At 47.6% G+C, this 18,628-nt stretch overlaps 2 protein-coding genes across 2 annotated transcripts in view; both read left to right on the top strand.

The window, feature by feature from the left end:
* LOC119176741 (cyclin N-terminal domain-containing protein 1) overlaps nt 1–18,628 on the top strand; it is a 296,811-nt gene that overhangs the window by 40,175 nt on the left and 238,008 nt on the right. The gene's annotated exons all lie outside the window — the stretch shown is intronic.
* Nucleotides 5,305–18,628, top strand: part of LOC142803683 (uncharacterized) — a 35,754-nt gene continuing 22,430 nt past the window's right edge. Inside the window, exon 1 of the mRNA XM_075889227.1 lies at nt 5,305–5,414. The gene's annotated coding sequence lies outside the window, so the exon portion shown is untranslated. The remainder of the gene's footprint in view (nt 5,415–18,628) is intronic.

Raw genomic sequence — 18,628 nt, 5'->3', positions numbered from 1 at the left:
ATGAATTTTTCAGGGATTAGAGAAAATGTTTTCTAATCAATCGAATATTGAGCAAAAAAAAAAAAAGCGAGTTTACTGTTTAGCTGTCAGCTATTGTCGCTCGCACATATTACCGGTTACACTTTTAGATTAAAAATGTCATGTTACATTAGTTACATTACGAAGTATAGCAGCCCGAAGCATTGCCACCACACTACAGATACTTTTAAAAGGTAGCAATTTTTACACTAACAAAGCTTTAGTATTGATGTATACTTTATTACCGTATGTATACATTGAAAAGCTACATATCTTCGTGGCATGGCAGAAGCAGGTGGGACTTAGATGTGAACCCCCGGAAAAGGAATGAATAGGTTTAGATTGAGAAATGAGTTTGTTAACGGAGGGAGACATCTCCGTCAGCGTTTCATTGTGACATCGGAATGTCCGTATATGTGATGTTAAAGATTTCAAATTGTGCTTTTCTTGTATCGGTGACGTTGGCTGAACGAAACTGTTTAGGCGTGCGAAGTGTGTGTTTCCCTCAGAAGTCAGCTTTCCTCATTTATACCGATTGGGAACTGCACGGGGTATAGAAGGGGCCGTCAAAATCTTTGACGTCACGTCCTTTGGTAGAAGAATTTCAAGGTGGCGTCAGCACCCAGGTGCATCTGATTTGTGCCTTTTGTCGTTTACCACGTCTCGAGGCAAGCATGGCGAGTGAATTACTAATAGGACAAAAATCTTATTTGTTATCTTCAATGTCCCACTAAATGACGGCTTGTCTAAATGTTTATGAAAAAAGAAATGAAGAGTGCTGACCCGTTACGTCTCCCGACGAGGACTCAGGGAGGGGAGAAAGGAGGAACAAAAAAAAAGAAAGAAAAAGAAACTCTGCCATACTGGAGGGGGTTGGGCGGGAGGAGGGCAAGGGTAAAAGGTGAGAGACGTGCTCCCTCAAAGGCTGCAGAAATAAGCCTCTCTTTCCTTTCACCGAACCGCAACCACCACCAGGACCGCCTTTGTGAGGGCGGCGTCCAGCCTGGTCATACCATACCGAGGTGTCGTGTTCTGTCCCTCTCCCGTCTTTCACTCGCACTAGGCACTGCGCCGTGCTCCCAACCGGGCTGCGGAAATTGGGTGCTTTTCTCCTCTTCTAACCACTACCACCACCACCACTCGCACTTGCTGGACGACGCCGAGCAGTCGGCCACACTCTTCAAGAAAACCAGCACCGTCCTCTGTCGACTGCGCGAGTGAAGACGGCGACATCATGTCCGAACCGAAGCGGAACCCGGGCTGCACTTCACCAGCGGTCTCGGAGTCGCCTCCGGCGTTGTGCATCTTCTCTTTCTTCGATATTCTAAAAGGAAGCAGCATCTTCGCGTTGGGCGTCGCGATCATTGAAGCGGCTGGTGCGTGCTTCAACTGGGTATGCGGTGCAGCTCGCCGCGCGCTGAATCGGAACGACAGCGCGCCTATATATAGACGCATGGATGACCTCTACTGGAACTTGCCGTTCAAGCTTTGCCAATGGACTGCCAAGCTGACCGTGTTTCTCGTTGCGACACTCTTCGCCTTCTTCGGCTGCATGGCGGTCGGCGTCTCCGCCATCAAGACTGTGTGCACTAAAGACTGTATAGCCAACTATGCTCAGAGGCTGTTCGTGGTGTCGGTCACCGCTGCACCCGTGGTAGTGTTTGTGCTGTGGTTCGCGCTGCGCAGTGTTTCACGCAGAGTGAGAGCTCGTCTAGCTTGAAGCCATGTGGTCGCACGATGACTCGGAATGGACAATGCCCATGTGTTCCTTCACGCAAGCTCGCACTCAGACTGCGCCAGTTGTCATTCGTGATCATGTGTATGGTGAATGTGTGCGTCAATAAACTCGCATTATGGCCTGTACCGTTTGTTGTTGTGCTTTTGACAGGCTGCCACTTGAAAGCGCCCATATTTATTCTACGCTTTTGATGAAAACACGTGAGTGGGTGACAGAAGTAGCGAGTCCATTAAAGGAAGAAAAAAAAAAAGCAAATTTTGGGTGGCATCGACTGTGGCGCTTAGCTAAATAGAGAGAATAAAACACAGATGCAAATACTGTGACGCAAACTCGGTACGGCTATCGTTTTAAAAAGAATCAATGTTTTTACTGGGTGATAAGGCTTAAAAATGACAAATATGATGCGCCATCGTGTTTTCCAGAGTTAAACACTTCTGCCCTCTTCAAGCAACTATCGCAAGGATATGCGTTAACTGTTTAACTTTCAACTCTTTATGGATGGATAAGTTCTCTCAAAACAGATACTTATGTTCCACTTAACTGGTGGAACATGGAAGAGGCCTTCGTCCTGCAGTGGACGTAGTCACGCTGATGGTGATGATGACCAGGTTCTCTGGAAGGGCGTCACGCGATGGCTCCGTACTTATCGGCGCGATCATTCTCGCTGCCGCTGGCGTCATCGGGTTCGTCTTGGGTGCCATCGAATCCCTCAGTCCCAGAAACGCTCCCGTCAACCGCGGTGCAATGTTGATGCTCGTGGGTGGTAGTTTCCTCATGGCTCCCGTGGCGATGTGCCAGGCAGTCTTCTTCAGTAGACGACTAGCTCCAGTGAGGTTCCAGCCTGGCGTCCCGAACGTGTGACCGCTGGCTGACGTCTGTGGTGGTTCGCCTTATCCTGCGCTGAATTACTAGCCGGTTGCACAAGACGTTTTCTTTGCGACGTCCGTGTTCATTTCCTCGTCTACGCTCTCTCTCTCTCTCTCTCTCTCTCTCTCTCTCTCTCTCTCTCTCTCTCTATATATATATATATATATATATATATATATATATATATATATATATATATATATATATATATATATATATATATATATATATAATGATGAACAGTGTTCAGCTTTGGATACCTTCATATTCAATCAAGAAACACTCCGCAGCTTCTCCACAGCATATGCGATTTTCTTATCTATACTGAGTCTTGCTTTGTGATTACGTGTTACAATGTGAAAACATGGATGAGCGGAAGGGGCGTATGAATAAGCAGAATGACGAAGGATATCATGGGAAAGGCCGGCGTACTACACAGAAATTATGAGTATTTGTGGCTTAGTGAGTGTCCAGTTAGTGTGCTTCTAGTATTTATCCAAGGAGTGCTTAGAAAAAGGCTCTGAAAGGCCGCTCTTCATGCTTTCGCTGTGACTGTGATGTGCGTTCCGCGCAGGCCTGGCGATAGTTTTTGTTTATATCTACCAGGAATTCTATTATATCTACCAGAAAGGCCGATTCTGGTTGCAGTATTGGCAAAGAACGGTTAATAATAACACATATGCGGCTGTTTAACGTATGTGTGTTCGTAGATTTGTACTTATATTGGAGCGCCACTTCATAACGTCTCACTCGATAAAAAATTAAAACACATTAAAACACATTCACCTTGCATCCGCATGCTTCGCATAACATCGATTCCCAAAGTACGTGGGATCTGCCAAATTTTCTCCTTTCGCTTTCTATCGCTTTCACACTGCACTAGGTGGCGCCACTATCCCAGCTTGGACACGTAAGCGCTATTCCGCTTAACTAAAACGAACGTCGCGCCAGGTAGCGCTATTACTTAAACACACGCTATCACGCCAACGCTGAACTATAACTGTCTATTATAATCATAAAGGGGCACACGCCACAGCAGTCGAGTTAATCTCACTATCAACCTCTATCTAGTCCACTAAGAAGGAAGAAGGCAATGAGATTTATTTTTTCTTAAAAATCTTTTGTTTCCAGCACTGATTCGTAAAGTTAGTGAGCAGTGGTAATTACAAGACATGACATGGTCCTGCTAATGTGTAGTACTTGTTGTGAGTTAGCCTACAAAGCAAAAATAAAAATAAGTTTGCACGAACCTGGCAAGTAGAAAAATTACCTAAGTTTACTCTTGTCCTACAAATTTTCTAATTATTTACAACTACCTTCTATTTAAGAAACCCATAGAAGGGCTTGATGCTTGAATATTGAAGATTTCAGAGCTTCAGCTTGCATAGTTTTGTCCCTTCATCGGTAATGCCTGAACTAGTGCAGCCATAAATTGCCAAATACAAGTAGTAATAAGTCATGAACTATTCGTCAGAACGCAAAACAACTTCGCGTAACCATTAGATACATTGTAGCTTAGAAACCCTTTCAATATTATTCGACACTAAAAAAGAAAAAAAGTTATTTACTCATGAGCTTACAATGTTCTGCCAATTTCTTTTTTTAGCCTTCATATTTTCTTAACTGTTTTACTGGTGTTATCTCTTCATAAAAACCTTGCATAACGTTTCATTAAGAGCCTAAACAAACTTCATTTGGTTATGTTGAAGCGTTTTGCCGCATTGGCAGTATAATGGAGGCTTGTACAGCAGAACGCTGGTTTTGCTCACGCTATTTTCATTGCTATGCGATACCACTTCGGACTTGGCGACAGCAGCAGCTGTCTTTATGAAGTGCAGCACGTAAGCTTTCTAATGCAATGAAATACACATCAATACAAAACCCTAGGTGGTCGAAACTTTCGGAGCCCTCCACTACGGCGTCTCTCATAATCACATATGGTAGTATTGGAACGTTTAACTCCACAAATCGATCGAATACACATCAATATGATGAGCGTAGTATAAGCGTAGTGCGTCAGCAAACAATGACTGAAGTCCGGAGCGAGTGCCGTCGAAACCCAGATGCACTTGCCACAGAACTTTTGGTGGTCGGTCATTATCGTCGTGAACATGTATGTGCCACAAAATCGGATTATATGCTACACAACTTCCACTATAAAGGACGAATGTAGCAGTTGGACTAACAAGTGGCTGCGAAGGGACGGCGGCAAATCAGTGATCCCGAGCTGCGAGCACACCCCGAACCAGTTGAAGGCCGCGCCGACAGCGAAGTGGCCGTGTCGTGTCTGTGTGGGGTTCAGCTTGAATCTCTGCGTTAAGAATCAATAGAATCAATCTAGCATCACCTAGCTATAGAGCTTATATAGCTGCGACCTCGAAACAACCTGCGTCACTAATCGTCCGATTTCTGTTATCTGGCTCCTTTTACTCAAACTGCGGTAATACACGAAGCAAACAAAATATGAAACCTTCTAACGTATTCAGTTCTCTGTGTTATCTATTGCCAGCATACGAAGGCCCACGCCACAAGATAAACGATTAGGTCGTATATGCAAGCGTTCTTCATGTAAATATTTGTTTTTTTTTCCAACACCTTGGATTTGCTTCGCGATAACTGTACGCCCAATGAATCCGCGTTTAGATTAAATCCCTGGGCAACGATCGACTTCGGGCAAATGTGTTTTGCCACGTAATAACGCCGTAACTGTTGGGCGCCGAGAGTATAGGGTGTAGTAATTCACTTCTACGACTTTGCTGTGCCATGACGAACATCCACATCGTCGTCCATCGTGAGTTTCTTTGCAACTTTTCAGCTCACATAAGTGTTCGTTTGGTTGATTGATTGATATGTGGGGTTTAACGTCCCAAAACCACTATATGATTATGAGAGACGCCGTAGTGGATGGCTCCGGAAATTTAGACCACCTGGGGTTCTTTAACGTGCACCCAAATCTGAGCACACGGGCCTACAACATTTCCGCCTCCATCGGAAATGCAGCCGCCGCAGCCGGGATCAAGTGTTCGTTTGGTGCGGTTCCAAACTGCGCACGTGACTTTACGACTTCATTGACGCGGCTTACGCGCATTCGAAGCGGCGCAACTTGGTCATTTGGGTGTCTAAAATCTATATTTTGACCGCTCGAAATTCCGCAGCGACGCGCGTAGTTCCGGCAGCGGTTAGAAGCCGCAGCTTCACCCGTCACGACGGTCTGGTTACGCGGCTCGACTGCGGACTGTAATGTCGCGGGATTGTATCCCGGCCGCATTTTGATCGAGTTGAAATGCTAGAAGCCCGCGCATTTACATAGATTTTGCTGCGTGTTGAAGAACCCTGGATGGTCGAATGGTAGCCCGTGCGGTTAGATTTGCTTGCGCGTTAAAGAACCATGCAGGGATAGTCGAAAGTTCTTTAGCGCTGCACGCATCCCTAATGAGCCTGTATCGGTGCTGTTAACTGTTAGGGTATCCGGACGTCAGACCCTAACAGTTATTTCTATCCGGAAGGCGATCCTGCATGCAGGTGCCTCGATACGTTGATAATATTTTTATTAGAGAGTTTTAGTACTGCGTACGCTGCGTACGTGTGTTGTAGGCCCGTGTACTCAGATTTGGGTGCATGTTAAAGAACCCCAGGTGGTCGAAATTTCCGGAGCCCTCCACTACGGCGTCTCTCATAATCATATGGTGGTTTTGGGACGTTAAACCCCACATATCTATCAATCGCTGCGTACGTGGCGGCGTTGCGCACGTAAGGACGCCACGTTCTGCGTAGTATGCATGCGCAGACCTCAACGCGCACGTATCGCGTTACGTACGCAGCCGCTACGTACGCACGCATGAGATGCGTGCGTGCGTACGTATGAGGTGATCGCGCCGCTCTCGAACAAGTTCGCGATAGCGCGAGACTTTGTTTTGCAAAATGGTGGCATCGAAGGCAAGCACCACAAAGGAAGGAAAGGAACCTTTCCTTCCTCCGTGGTACAGTGGCTAGAATCGTATCCGTTTCAAGCACCGACCGGCTCTGTGGCTTAAAATATGGCCAAAATCTGGCTATGACACTTGAATTGGCTCACATTGCCTGTCAACAACACGTACTTCTATTTTGATCTACCAGATGACGCAACACGCTTCACGCTCGTTACGTACGCGGGTACTACGGCGTACTAAAAGCTGATTAGTGGCAAACGACGCCACGTAACGCAAGGCGCTTGCGTGATGCGTACGTAGCACCATTCCGCAGTACTAAAACTCTCTATTAGGTACAGTTTTAGAGCGTTCGTTCTCATTCGCGCTTCCATCACCGCTTGCATCCATGAATTACTTCAGTATGGCGCCTCTCTTGGTCACATCATGGCTTAGGGACGTGGAAACTCCAGCAATCATTATTTTCACTTTCCATTTCGTTTAAATTTGGGCGTTGTTATACGACGTCACGCGTGACGTTTTCGCTCGGGTGATATCTCCTATAGAGCACGCGATTGACGCTGCATATTCCGCTACTGCGCATGCGCTCTTTATGAAATGGAAATGTGCTACGCCGATATCATTTAGTCAATGGCTTTAACTAGACCTTCGCCTGTGCGTCGGCATTTGCAAGTGCGCAGTTATCTTATTTTTCGCTGATTCGCCATTACTGCGAATCGCGAGTAGGACCTGTTCTGTGCATCACTGGTTGTTTCCGCGTCCAGTGGTAAACCTACGCTACCCAGAAATTCAAGTCATGAGCCAATTAGCCCACAGTTTCATCTTGTTGAGCTATATTCGTTCTGTATGAGAAACAATTACTTCAGAAATTTTGATATTGGCAATTCACACGTTCGACATTCTTAATTGTCAAACAAAAAGCGACGTGTTCCATTGTCTGTGTACAAACCACCAGCGTCTGCAGTTTCCTCTATCTCGCTCTGTAGACGTTGGTCGAGGGTGAGCAGTCTTCGAATTGGCGTCAGCGACGTAATAGTGCTCAAATAACCCGCCACACGTCTCGGACATGCCCTCCTCCACGCTGTGGCCTGCGAGATCGTGGCACGATCGGGCCGCAGACTTTACACTGTGAGCCATTCGAGTGTGTGGGATAACTTTGCCGCACTGCGGCTGCTGCTCTCGCGTTCCCGTCGCGTTCAGCGCTTGCCGCTCTAAACACCGTCGTCGCATCGTGTGAACATCGAAAGCTTGAGCTGTGGAACGCGTCTGTACTAGTCATCGGCATCAACGACCTACGCAAGCTACAGGTGCATGCCCTGCCACCTCGGATTGCGTTTGCGAAGTTCGTCATCTGAGTTGGCTTCTCTCCCTGCAAGCTTATATCGTAAAAGGAATTTTGTAGCGTTAGCTACACTGGCCTCGCTGAGCCAATTTCGCGTGGCCCTGGTCTGCGCGTGCGCAATGATACTCCGCCGCCAGTGTGCGCTTTCCAGAGGAGTGCCGTCATAGCCTTGGTAGACATATGGACGCCGACGCGCGCGCTTTCCCCGTGCAGTCGCCATCTGACACTGCGCTGGAGCCGCTTGATAGCGCCCCTGACTGGCGTTTGCCACTGTGGTATAGCCATGGAGAAGGAGAGTGCAAATGCTGCTCAACGGTGCAGTAGAAAGGAAAAGCTTAACTCATCGGATCCCGAAGTTTGCCCGGCAAAACAAATATACATGTGCCACATGTATATTTTACGTATACCGTGTGTATGTGTGTCATTGGAACAGCTGTAAGCATGATATCTGGAAAGCTAAGAATAATCAGCTGAACCTTTGCTAACGCTACGTATATGCTGGCATAGCTGAGTTAAGCCACTGCCATTTTTTTCTTTGCGTGCTGGAAGCCTAATAAATAAACAAATGAGCATGTATCCGTGCTTAATAATATGTAATATTATGGGAAATAGTGTGTATAATGTTTATGTATTAAATAATATTTATTTATTTACTTATTGACTTCAAGGCCCATGGACGTTAAAGATGGTAATAGTTATGGGTATTGGCAAGATATATTTAGTTTCTTTTTTTTTGGGGGGGGGGGGTGAATAACAACTATAACTTTTGGGGTTCTACATCTCGAAACCACGATTTAATCGTACAAGTGGATGGCTTCTCAAATTTTAACGTGCACCTCAATTTGTACAGTGCACGTGCCTCCATCGAAATGCCGCCGCGACGGCCGAGATATCCTCGGGGGTTGCAAACCCTTTGCTGCTTCGCGGTGGTTGTGCGGTTAAGGCGCATGCACCGTTGGTTTTGCGTGAATGCTGGTATAGCTTGGAGAGAGAGAGAGAGAGAGAGAGAGAGAGAAAGAGAGAAAGAGTGAGCAAGTGCTCCTTTAGCACCCCGCCCCTGCCTTGCTGACGTTGTGGGAACATGCATGAACATTAGTAACACAGCATTAACGCGAAAAAAAGATTCCTGTTGAAAGGTTACTTAGTGCGTCACAGGTGCCCTCAAGTAAGGCAGATGAAATGCGAAAAACAAATCACAGCATATCCACGGACTGAATGATGATGAGTGGGGCGAAGCGGCCGTTTGTTCGTTCGTGCATCCGTCCAACCGTGAGTCGATCTGTCCGTCCGTGCGTCTGTCTGTCTGTATGTCCGTCCGTCTAGTGAGCACTCCAAGTATCACCATCTCGCATCTTTTTATCATAAGTTGATTATATACAAGTACCGACATCTAGCGAACATTCCAAGAACTTAACTCTCCTGTGGCACATACCCGATAAAGGTGGTTACTTCAGGTGACAGTCGGGTGAAAAAAACTGCGTAACATAGTATTAGTTAAGGTTGTGGCGCAGTACATTGCACAGCTATTGTGGAATATATTGTCACTAATTTCACTACAGGCGCTCTCAATCCTGTGCCCGCGTTGATCGCAGTATGGCTTGTGTTTCGTTTGATGGTGCGAAGGTGCGCGTATGGTCCTCGTGTAGTTTTCTCTGCGCATGACACCAAAAGGTAAATAGAAATGCTAGAAATCAACTTACGCCAATAAAAAAATCATATCGTCATGTAATATATATTCGAGGTCTTCTATATCGCTGTCAGAGAAAAATGAAGTTCGGAATTAATACGCGCCATCGCTATACACCTGTAAAAACGTCATCGTGACGTCAGGAATTCGGCAGTACGTTTACTTTCATATTCGGAACGTCATGCTACATTGTATTTCTTAGACTAAACGTGCCAAGTTCAATCGTTAGCCTGCGCTCGAATCCATGACGCCAAGGCTGGTTGATGGTGGAACCACGAGGTTCCATCAACAACCAGCGTACACTTTTTTTTTTCACCATTTCAAACTGATGGTGCTTTTAAATTCCTGAGACGCTCTAGACATGGGCCTGATAGCAGAAATGATGGACAAGTTGAACAGTAATTTCAAATAAGCAAAAAAAAAAACTTGACATCGAAGTCTAAATGCAGATTTGTGTGACATAGAAGTTGTCAAGAAACGTGTAAGGCATGCTGGTTCCGCTAGCGCGGAGTATGACAGGTGCAAAATCTGCGAAAAGCAGACGCTCATGGTAAAAATGACCCCTTCGCATGAGCCGCACCGTGTCTTTGACCGACTGGGCCACGCTCACAAGCCTCTCGGAGGAGGCGGAAAATGACAGCTGTGATTTGGACGCATATGGGGGCCAGCTAAAATCGTCATTCCTCTTCTGTAATGTAGAACACACCCGCTAAATTAATTTCTTGGCTAGGTCTGCATTCCACCGTTTGATGCCAATACCTGTACAGGCAGCTAAAAATTTGTAGGATGAGTGATCGGGCACCAACGCGACACCAAATGCCACCCATCGCACCCAGGCAAAGTGAAATTCGCACGCCGAACCAACGAAGCGTTTGCCAGACAGCACACGCGATCGTTGCCCTGTGAACAGTGGGTGTTCCGTCACTGTGTCACTATTGTGACATTACACACACACAGTGTTGTCAGTAACTGTGGGAAGCCAGTCGGGGAAAGTCGGAGCAATCTATCAACTTCATTAGTAAAAAATTTGCGCATCTCTCCAACCTGTAATTTCGCATAAATGACGGAAACGTGCAAAAGCCACGTATACCCAGTGAATTTTATTGAGAGCAAGCGTGAACCGAACAGGAAGGCACACTCTTAAATTGTGGAACAGTTCAATTCACGCTGTCTGAGAATTAATGAATCATGAACAACACCGCCGTATTTCAGATTTATTTATTGTGCAACTTTTACAAAAGCCGTGAACGTGCGTTTGCTCTGCTTTTCACACGTGTGATTTCTTTGGAGCAGCAGCCACGGATTCAAACTCGAGAGGTGCGTAAGCTGTCGCACGCACTGGTTCATTAGGGAGTTTTAAAATAGCGCACCGCGAGCCCTTGCGGTGTGGTCGCTGCCACTGCGCATGCTTCGTAACGCGAGTCGGCGTTCGCGGACCGCACGCAAAAAATCCGAAATTGCGTGCGGTAATGGCGGCCCGCATGTGGCCCGCAAGCGCTTGTTTCGAGGCTACGGGCGGTGATGGCGGCCCGCATGTGGCACGCAAGCGCTCGTTCAACGCCTCCTAGATTTCCCGTGCCTGCCGGATGAGCGCGAAACGCCGGTCATCTATGGCAGCGCTGCCTACGTAAGGATAAGGGTCTTTGTACTTGGCCTTTGAGATCGGCAATTTTGGCGTTTGCTACTAATTTTAGAGGATACCTTGTATTAAAAAGAGTTGCTTGCTGAATGACGGCGTCACTTACGTAAGGTTAATTATAATTACGTTTACGCCTTTTTTGTTATTTTTATTGCATATAAGCTCCAAAAACGTAAAAACCTATTTGAAGACACCCCTACTTGAGTGGCGCCACCACCGTAGTTTCGACGACCGCCGCTTCTCAAGTGACCGCCGATAATCCGGCAGGCACGGGGAATCTAGGAGGCGTTGGCTGGCTTCGAGGCTATGGTGTCGCCGCGATCGTGCGTTGCGGATCGCAGCAGGGCAAACGCTATTCTAAAGCTCATATGGCACCCGCAGCGCTTGCAAAGGGTATTCTAAGACTCCCTATTGCCGAGATAAGTATATGACAACGAACGCCATGGGCGAGCGCGATAACGTAGCCATGAGTGAAACGTGGTGAAAACTAATGCCCAGTGAGTCCATTCGACACACCGGTCAGGCAGACTGGAAACAGAAATTTACTAGTGAAACCGACGTGCACTTCATCTGTCTCTAACTGCAGCAAGCATATCATTTTCAACGATTGGTGGCGCTGACCTCAGTCCAAGCGTCCGAGTCCACTTACCGAGCCAAATACGAAGGCACAGATACGATATGTAGTGCGTGTAAAGAGGAGGAAGAAACGTTTGAACTTTTGATAATCTTCTGTAATTTTTTTAAGCATTGGCGTTTAGGGACAGCGAAGGCAAAATAGAATTTAAACGGGTAAAAATAACTAGGAGGAGGGTATTTGATTGGTACTATAGCTACAATCAAGGCGCGAGTAAAATTCAATCCTTAAACACACAGTGATAGCTCTTTAAGGCTAGGTGGCGTGAGCCACTGCCTGATCTAAAGGGCACAACCGGATACATCCGTCCATCCATACACTAATCCGTCCACCCGTCCAGCAAGCCGGGGCAACGCGTCGAAGCGTTCGAGTTAAAGGTGCTGACGGCTGTATACAGTGAGGGGGCCATTCAACCCATGACAGTTGCGCATATGTTATAGTAGCCTTTATTTACGGCTTGAGTGTGCTGTGTGGAACTGCAGAGCATGGATGAATGAGAAATAGAGAGGGGGGGGGGGGGGGTAGGTATATGGATCTCAAGACACGCTATCTGCTTATCGCCAAAATAGATTTGATGACTAGTAATCAGCAGAGGAGAGGGGGAAAACACCCGATATAAAGTCACATTACTGGAATACAGCACGTTTTTTAGCAATAAATTATCCTGTTAGCGCCGTGTGGTACTGCGACGTCGGGTATAAGTAGCAGGAAGCGGTATCTACTAAGCGAATGCTTGTATAGAAGTTTCAGTTCTGGTACCGACATAATCAGAAGTTGATCAGCTAACATCCTTGTTTTTAATGGTATCACTTTCTCACGCCTCATACATAGTTCTTATGTTTAGTTATATCGCCGCAGAACAATCAAACGTGCAGGAGAGCGACACTTCAGAACCGGTCTTTTTACTTCACAATCCGAAACAATCAAATGCAAGTGCATGAGTGACAACGTTGTATATGTCTGCTGATTCTGCGGGATATCTGATGCGACCACGGGATACCGACACAGTTCGATCGCGGACGATTTCTGGTCAAGCGGGAGAACAAGAAATTCCGGAGCTGAGTCATTCCGTACCCTCATACTTTTTCTATCTCCTCTGCGACGCTTTTCTCGAGGTTAAGGGACGTCATTATCGGATCATACGCAGTGAAAATGGCATGTACGGCGTAAACACCCCCTCTGCGTTTTTGCCATTGATTTTCAACAGTGTGAACTGTTCCCCGACCCTATCTATGGTGACTGAGCGAGACAAAAATGCGATGACGAAATCGCATTCAGTATTTACTATGAAAATCTCTACCAGCTGCTTAGTCAGAAATTTTGTTTGTGGGGAAAAGGGGTTTACCGTACTTTATGTATGTTCGTACGTGCGCGCGTATATATGCAAGAAAATCGAAAAAGATTAGGAGTAGGGGGGGGGGGGTTAAACCCCTCCCCATTCTTTGACACGCCACTGAACTCTACCGAAGTGTGCCTTCACAATTTATTTTTTTAGCCTGTTTGTGTGACACTTTTTCCCGGCCGCTTGCTCTTTAACCCCATTTGTTTCCTTCCTGATGGTCTCTGATGTGTCATGGGCATGGTTCCCCCCTCCCCTCCTGAGAAGAAACGGCCCAAGGTTGCCTGCGCTATTGTGGTAATATCGTATTTACCATCAAACTGGTCAGCTTTCTCAGAGAGAGAGAAAGAGACATATATAGTAACGTCGCCGACCAGCCGCTTGAAAGCTGATCTGTTCAACCGTGTTATCGCAGCACTACCGTCCTCGTGTTTGTCGTCTCCGGCGACCCATTGATATAGCCACACTCCACATCCCAACTTCTCGCGAAAAAATGCCTTTGGCTCCGAAGGGACCTTACGACTTGGAGACGTCGTATCAGGGAGGATACCAACTGACGTCGCCAGTCGAAGAAGCAGGAACGCCCGAACTGCAAGCGAAGCCTCATCGCTCCGCACGCAAGGAGAACCGCGTGGTGAGATTCGCACCTTCTCTGGTGTTCATCGACGAAGCCACATCGTTGACCCAGGGTTCTACCTCTCGTTCGTCTCAGCCGTCAGCGACTTCTGACAAGCAGTCCAAGCACGCCAGTGCACGTCAGCCGCGGAACGATAGCGTGTGTGTCCTCGTGGAGGAAGTGCCGGAGCCGCCCACCGCCAAGTTCCTCGGGAGGTTGCTCGACGCCTGGGGGTCTATGAGCGCGGCTTTCTTCGTGGTCCTCGGCCTTGTCGTCTTTTGCCTCGGGGCCGTCGAAACCGCGAATCCCGACAGCTCCAAAGGTGGTGGGTTGTTCTTGCTCGTGGGGGCTGTTCTTCTCGCGATGTCGGTGGTGATGTGCAAAGGGGTCAGCGGCCCCACCCGATCGGCGGCAGTCAGGATCATAACGTGTAGAGGCTCGTCCGAGATGAAAACCGCGTGGACGTAAAACAGGACGGTGGCTTCATGTATATGCACCCTTTTTACTCGTCATAAGCACATGTACACGGAATCTTTTGTCTTCATTTTCATGAAATTCTTGCAAGTGTATTGTTTTAATAAACAGTCATATTTACCTACACCACTTGATCTCACTGCTTCATTCCGTGATCGCCTATACGGCGCCCTTCGCGGTGGTTTTCGCAAAATGTCTATGAACCTTCGCGTGCATGCTGGAGGCACTTTATTCCAATTCCGCTCGCCGGTGGCGACATCACAGAGCGTGGCAGAAGCACATTCCGACAAAACACGTCATAATGGCGCACACCAATATGACTTCAATATTTTTACCACATAGGGTTATTTGACATTCACACTATATGCGCGTTGCATCCGCTTCGCCCTCTTAGAAGTGCGGCCAGATTTATATTCGCAACCTTGCGATTAGCAACGAAACGCTGTTGGCATCCGGCGCGTTTCGAAGATTTAACGGAAACCAAAATAGAGGGTAGTAGCTGAGCGGGCCCAGCAGTGGAGCGAAGGGGCGAGTGGAGTGCAAGACTAAATGACAATGCATAACTTGTATTGTCGTCACTTTGGTCGTCATCTTCAGGTACCAGCCAGTTGACACGCTGCGTGAACTCATTCTGGACCGCGCAGAGCAAAAAACGGTGACCTCGTATTAGTGCCGCTGTCCCCTTCCCCCTTGGCGCTGCTGGCGAACCGAGGAGAGCGGGCAGAGCACAAAAGAACGTGAGGGATGAACGACACTCTGTCCTCCCCTGCACTGACACTCTAATGAGGTAGAAAGCCATGGTGGCCGCCATCTTTAAGTACCCAGCGCAAACAAGCTGTCTGTGACATCACGTGCAATTAAGTTATGTTGTACATAACTTGCACGTGATACCCTGCCTGTTTCGGCAGACAGTAAGGTGCATTGCTGCGCCACCTGTTGAACACGGTTGAATCTACTGTCGGTCGAGCTGAGGCTTTGCCTGGATAGGGCCTCCTTTATTTTATCAATGCCAGCCAGATGCGCGCGATCCAGCTCTTCACCACGCTCTCCTCTAGCCCCTTCCTCCTCTCACCTATCACCTAGTCTTCGCCTGTGGTTTGCGGTCATGAGGAAGAGAGCCTTGCATGTAGCGGCTGACGACGTAAATAATACAAAGTACTTTTTGTTCAGTTGTGTACAAATCCGCGAGGCGGCGTCTTGCATTTCTCGTTATCGCAATGTTGGCCGTCACGCGGTCATGCCATGTTGACGCAGCTGCATAACTAGCACTGTGAGGTGGCAGCGGCATTGCTTCCAGCCACAAAGAAGGAGCATGAAGGAACAAATCTGACAGACGTATGATGTTGCAGAGGGACACACGTCTATCGCGTTTCCGTGGAAAAGCGCTCGGAAGCACGTCTGATGCATGCAGCCCTATACCCTTCCTGCAGGTGGCGTCGCATCACGATTACTCTCTGCACAAGGCGGACCGACGGCTCCCGTTTAAGAGCGCGCGATTGCACTGGAATTGAATGAAATGAAGGAGGCATTGGAATGGAACTTTGAACGCCCGCACGCTGGTCCGCTGCGCATGCTCCACTGAGAGGACGAAATGAGCGGATCAGCGGCTCGCTCCGTAATATCGCTGGCTCGCTCAGTGTGCCGCGCATGCGCAGTTGGCGTTCCGCTCGTTCACTGGACCCGCTCGGCTATTACTTTATGATAATAACAATACGTGCTTTTAAACTGTTGCATAACCGGATACCGGAAAGAATCTGCGCATCTACTCACCGGATAGACTTTGCGTGGCCCTGTCTGTCAAATCCACCTTCTTTCGTGATTACTCGCGACATCCACTTTGAGGAGATTTTTGCTGCCGGGTCGAAATAAGCCGTAGTGCGAGCGATCACCTTGTTTCATCCGGGTTGCCGAAGTTACTGATGTGGTCGGGGTTCTGTGCATAGGACCAAGAACCAGCCAGACATCAGTGAGAAGTTGAGCACAGGAGCCGGAGCTGATAACAGGAACGTTGATTTACAGTATTTACTTTACTGCAATTAGCCTGTTGTACAGTATTGATGGCAGCGCGTTTTTTTTTCTTACTTGATGAATAAAGCTCTTTGTTAGATGTTGATTGAAGCTCGTTTGGAGCGACTGGACGCTTGGTCTTTCCCAGATTTCCTGTCGAAGAAAACTATTGAGTTCAGGACAGTCAATCGAGATGTCTTCATCGCGTCAAAACAAAATGAGAAGGCCAAGCACCGCCTTAGTCACAACCAAGGAAAGAGGAAATCGGCACGCCCGGTCAACACATTCTGTCTGCTTCGCCCAGCAGCTAGGGAAATGACCACAATCGCAACTTTCACGACATGTAGGTGGCGTGACTGTACATCCAACATGGCGGCCGTTGAAATGATCTCCCCGAGGGAGACTATCACGGAGGCTTCCTCCGTGGAGACTATAGTATTCGCAAGTTTCGTAGACTGTCACACCGCCCCGCGGCCGCCAGCGTAATTTTTTCAACGAGTATCGGATTAGCGCGGGGCAGTGGCGCTCATAGCATGTGCACGTTCATCTTGTCGAGCGTTGGGCTTTCACTAGAACGTTTTTGTTGTAATTACCTGTCGCACAAAGGTCACTGCAGCCGTTGCACAGTCCCTGTTTGCGAAAAGGGTGTGCTTTTCAGACGCAGCGAATTAATAACTGAGACGATTATTCACGTTCATCTGTACCTGTGAGTACGTTTCATGCGTTCATTTGTGCGTGGGAAACGCGGGGCATGTTTGGTGTATACTTGCCGTTCGGCGCGTGACCTTCTGATTGGTTGCTATCGCGTTCATTGCTTCGCGTTAGTGGCAAAGCAGTGACGTTTTTAAAAAATGCGTAAAAAATATCGGACCTTCACGCCATCAACAAGTGATGTGTTTGGCATTATGGACCTCTTTGCCTTCAACGAGGCATCGTATCTGAGTTTCTGAAGCGTCTAAGTGGCGCATGATATGCGACTGCAAAAAAGAGTAGAGCCATCGCGAAGAAAAAAAAAAAACACTGCAGTGCAGGCCCCGTATATGTGCTCAATGACTCCGACCCCGACTCCGATACTCCCTGTGGGCGCCATATTGAACCACCCTGTGTGCCCGCTATAGGCGATGAAACTTGCGAATTCTAGGGACCATACATAGACCGCTAAGTACACATTTGGTGAAGATTTCAAATCTGCGCTCTTCGGTGACCCTTCGATATTGTTTCTAGAAAGTAGGGGAGCGCTAACATGCCATATTAAGGAAATGAATGTCGGGTTGCACATTTGGGAGATAGGTGCAAAACTGTAAACAAGGCACACGCGCTCTTCAAATTGCTGGCTGTGCGTAATCGTGCGCAACGCCTGCTGTTATGTCGGAAGAATGTTATAATGGGAGACTCGGTACGAATTTCTCGGTAATGTCAGAAACATTTTTCGGATAAGTCCATTGTCTTACAGTTTTGGTTGCATTGCATCCTACGCGAAGCTCGTTCACGTCACCTAAAAGCGCGAAGGTGAATAAGCAGATGATAAAATTTTTTTTTTCAATACCGAAGCGCCAGCGCTAACTGAGGCATGTCATATTACCGTTAATATGATTTTAGAGTGCTTTCTTGATTAATACCTGTGTCACACGGGCGCGCAAAAAGGCTTTTAAGTAAGCGGTCTTTGGCGAAGTTGAAAGACTTTTAACAAAAAGGTGTTTGCGGCGCAGACACACGACAGCAACGATCTCCTTTTAGTGTTTTCGTTCGAAGACGCTAGCGAAAGTGTGGCACTAGCAGTTAAAAGAGAAGCAATGAAAATTAAAAGATGTATCACGATGTACAAATTAAAGACTTGTTGCACTGCTCGTTTCTTCAAATAAATTTAAGAATAAGAGATGAAGAAACAACACTGTGAAAGTTTTTTTGCACTAGATAAGGAAACATTCCCATAACTAGCGACGTGCACAAGTCCGTCTGGCACCACTGGGCTTCCCGCAGGGCGCGGGTTCGAATCCCGGCTGCGGCGGCTGCATTTCCGATGGAGGCGGAAATGTTGTAGGCCCGTGTGCTCAGATTTGGGTGCACGTTAAAGAACCCCAGGTGGTCTAAATTTCCGGAGCCCTCCACTACGGTGTCTCTCGTAATCATATAGTGGTTTTGGGACGTTAAACCCCACATATCAATCAAGCACCACTGGCTTTTATTAACCGTATTTGTTTGTCGCTGCTATCGACTGCTCTCGCCACGTTATGGGCGACCGTACGGGAGAAAAAGCGAGGATCGCAAGCCTCACGGCCTGCCTTCTCGCTCTGGAAACCGAGGCAGACGCTGCAAAAGCCGCCAAGGAGAGGGTAAAGCA

Source organism: Rhipicephalus microplus, chromosome 3 (assembly GCF_043290135.1).
Source record: "Rhipicephalus microplus isolate Deutch F79 chromosome 3, USDA_Rmic, whole genome shotgun sequence".
NCBI lineage: Eukaryota > Metazoa > Arthropoda > Arachnida > Ixodida > Ixodidae > Rhipicephalus > Rhipicephalus microplus.
Note: the sequence above shows the minus strand (reverse complement) of the source record. Positions and strands in the feature narration are given on the sequence as shown.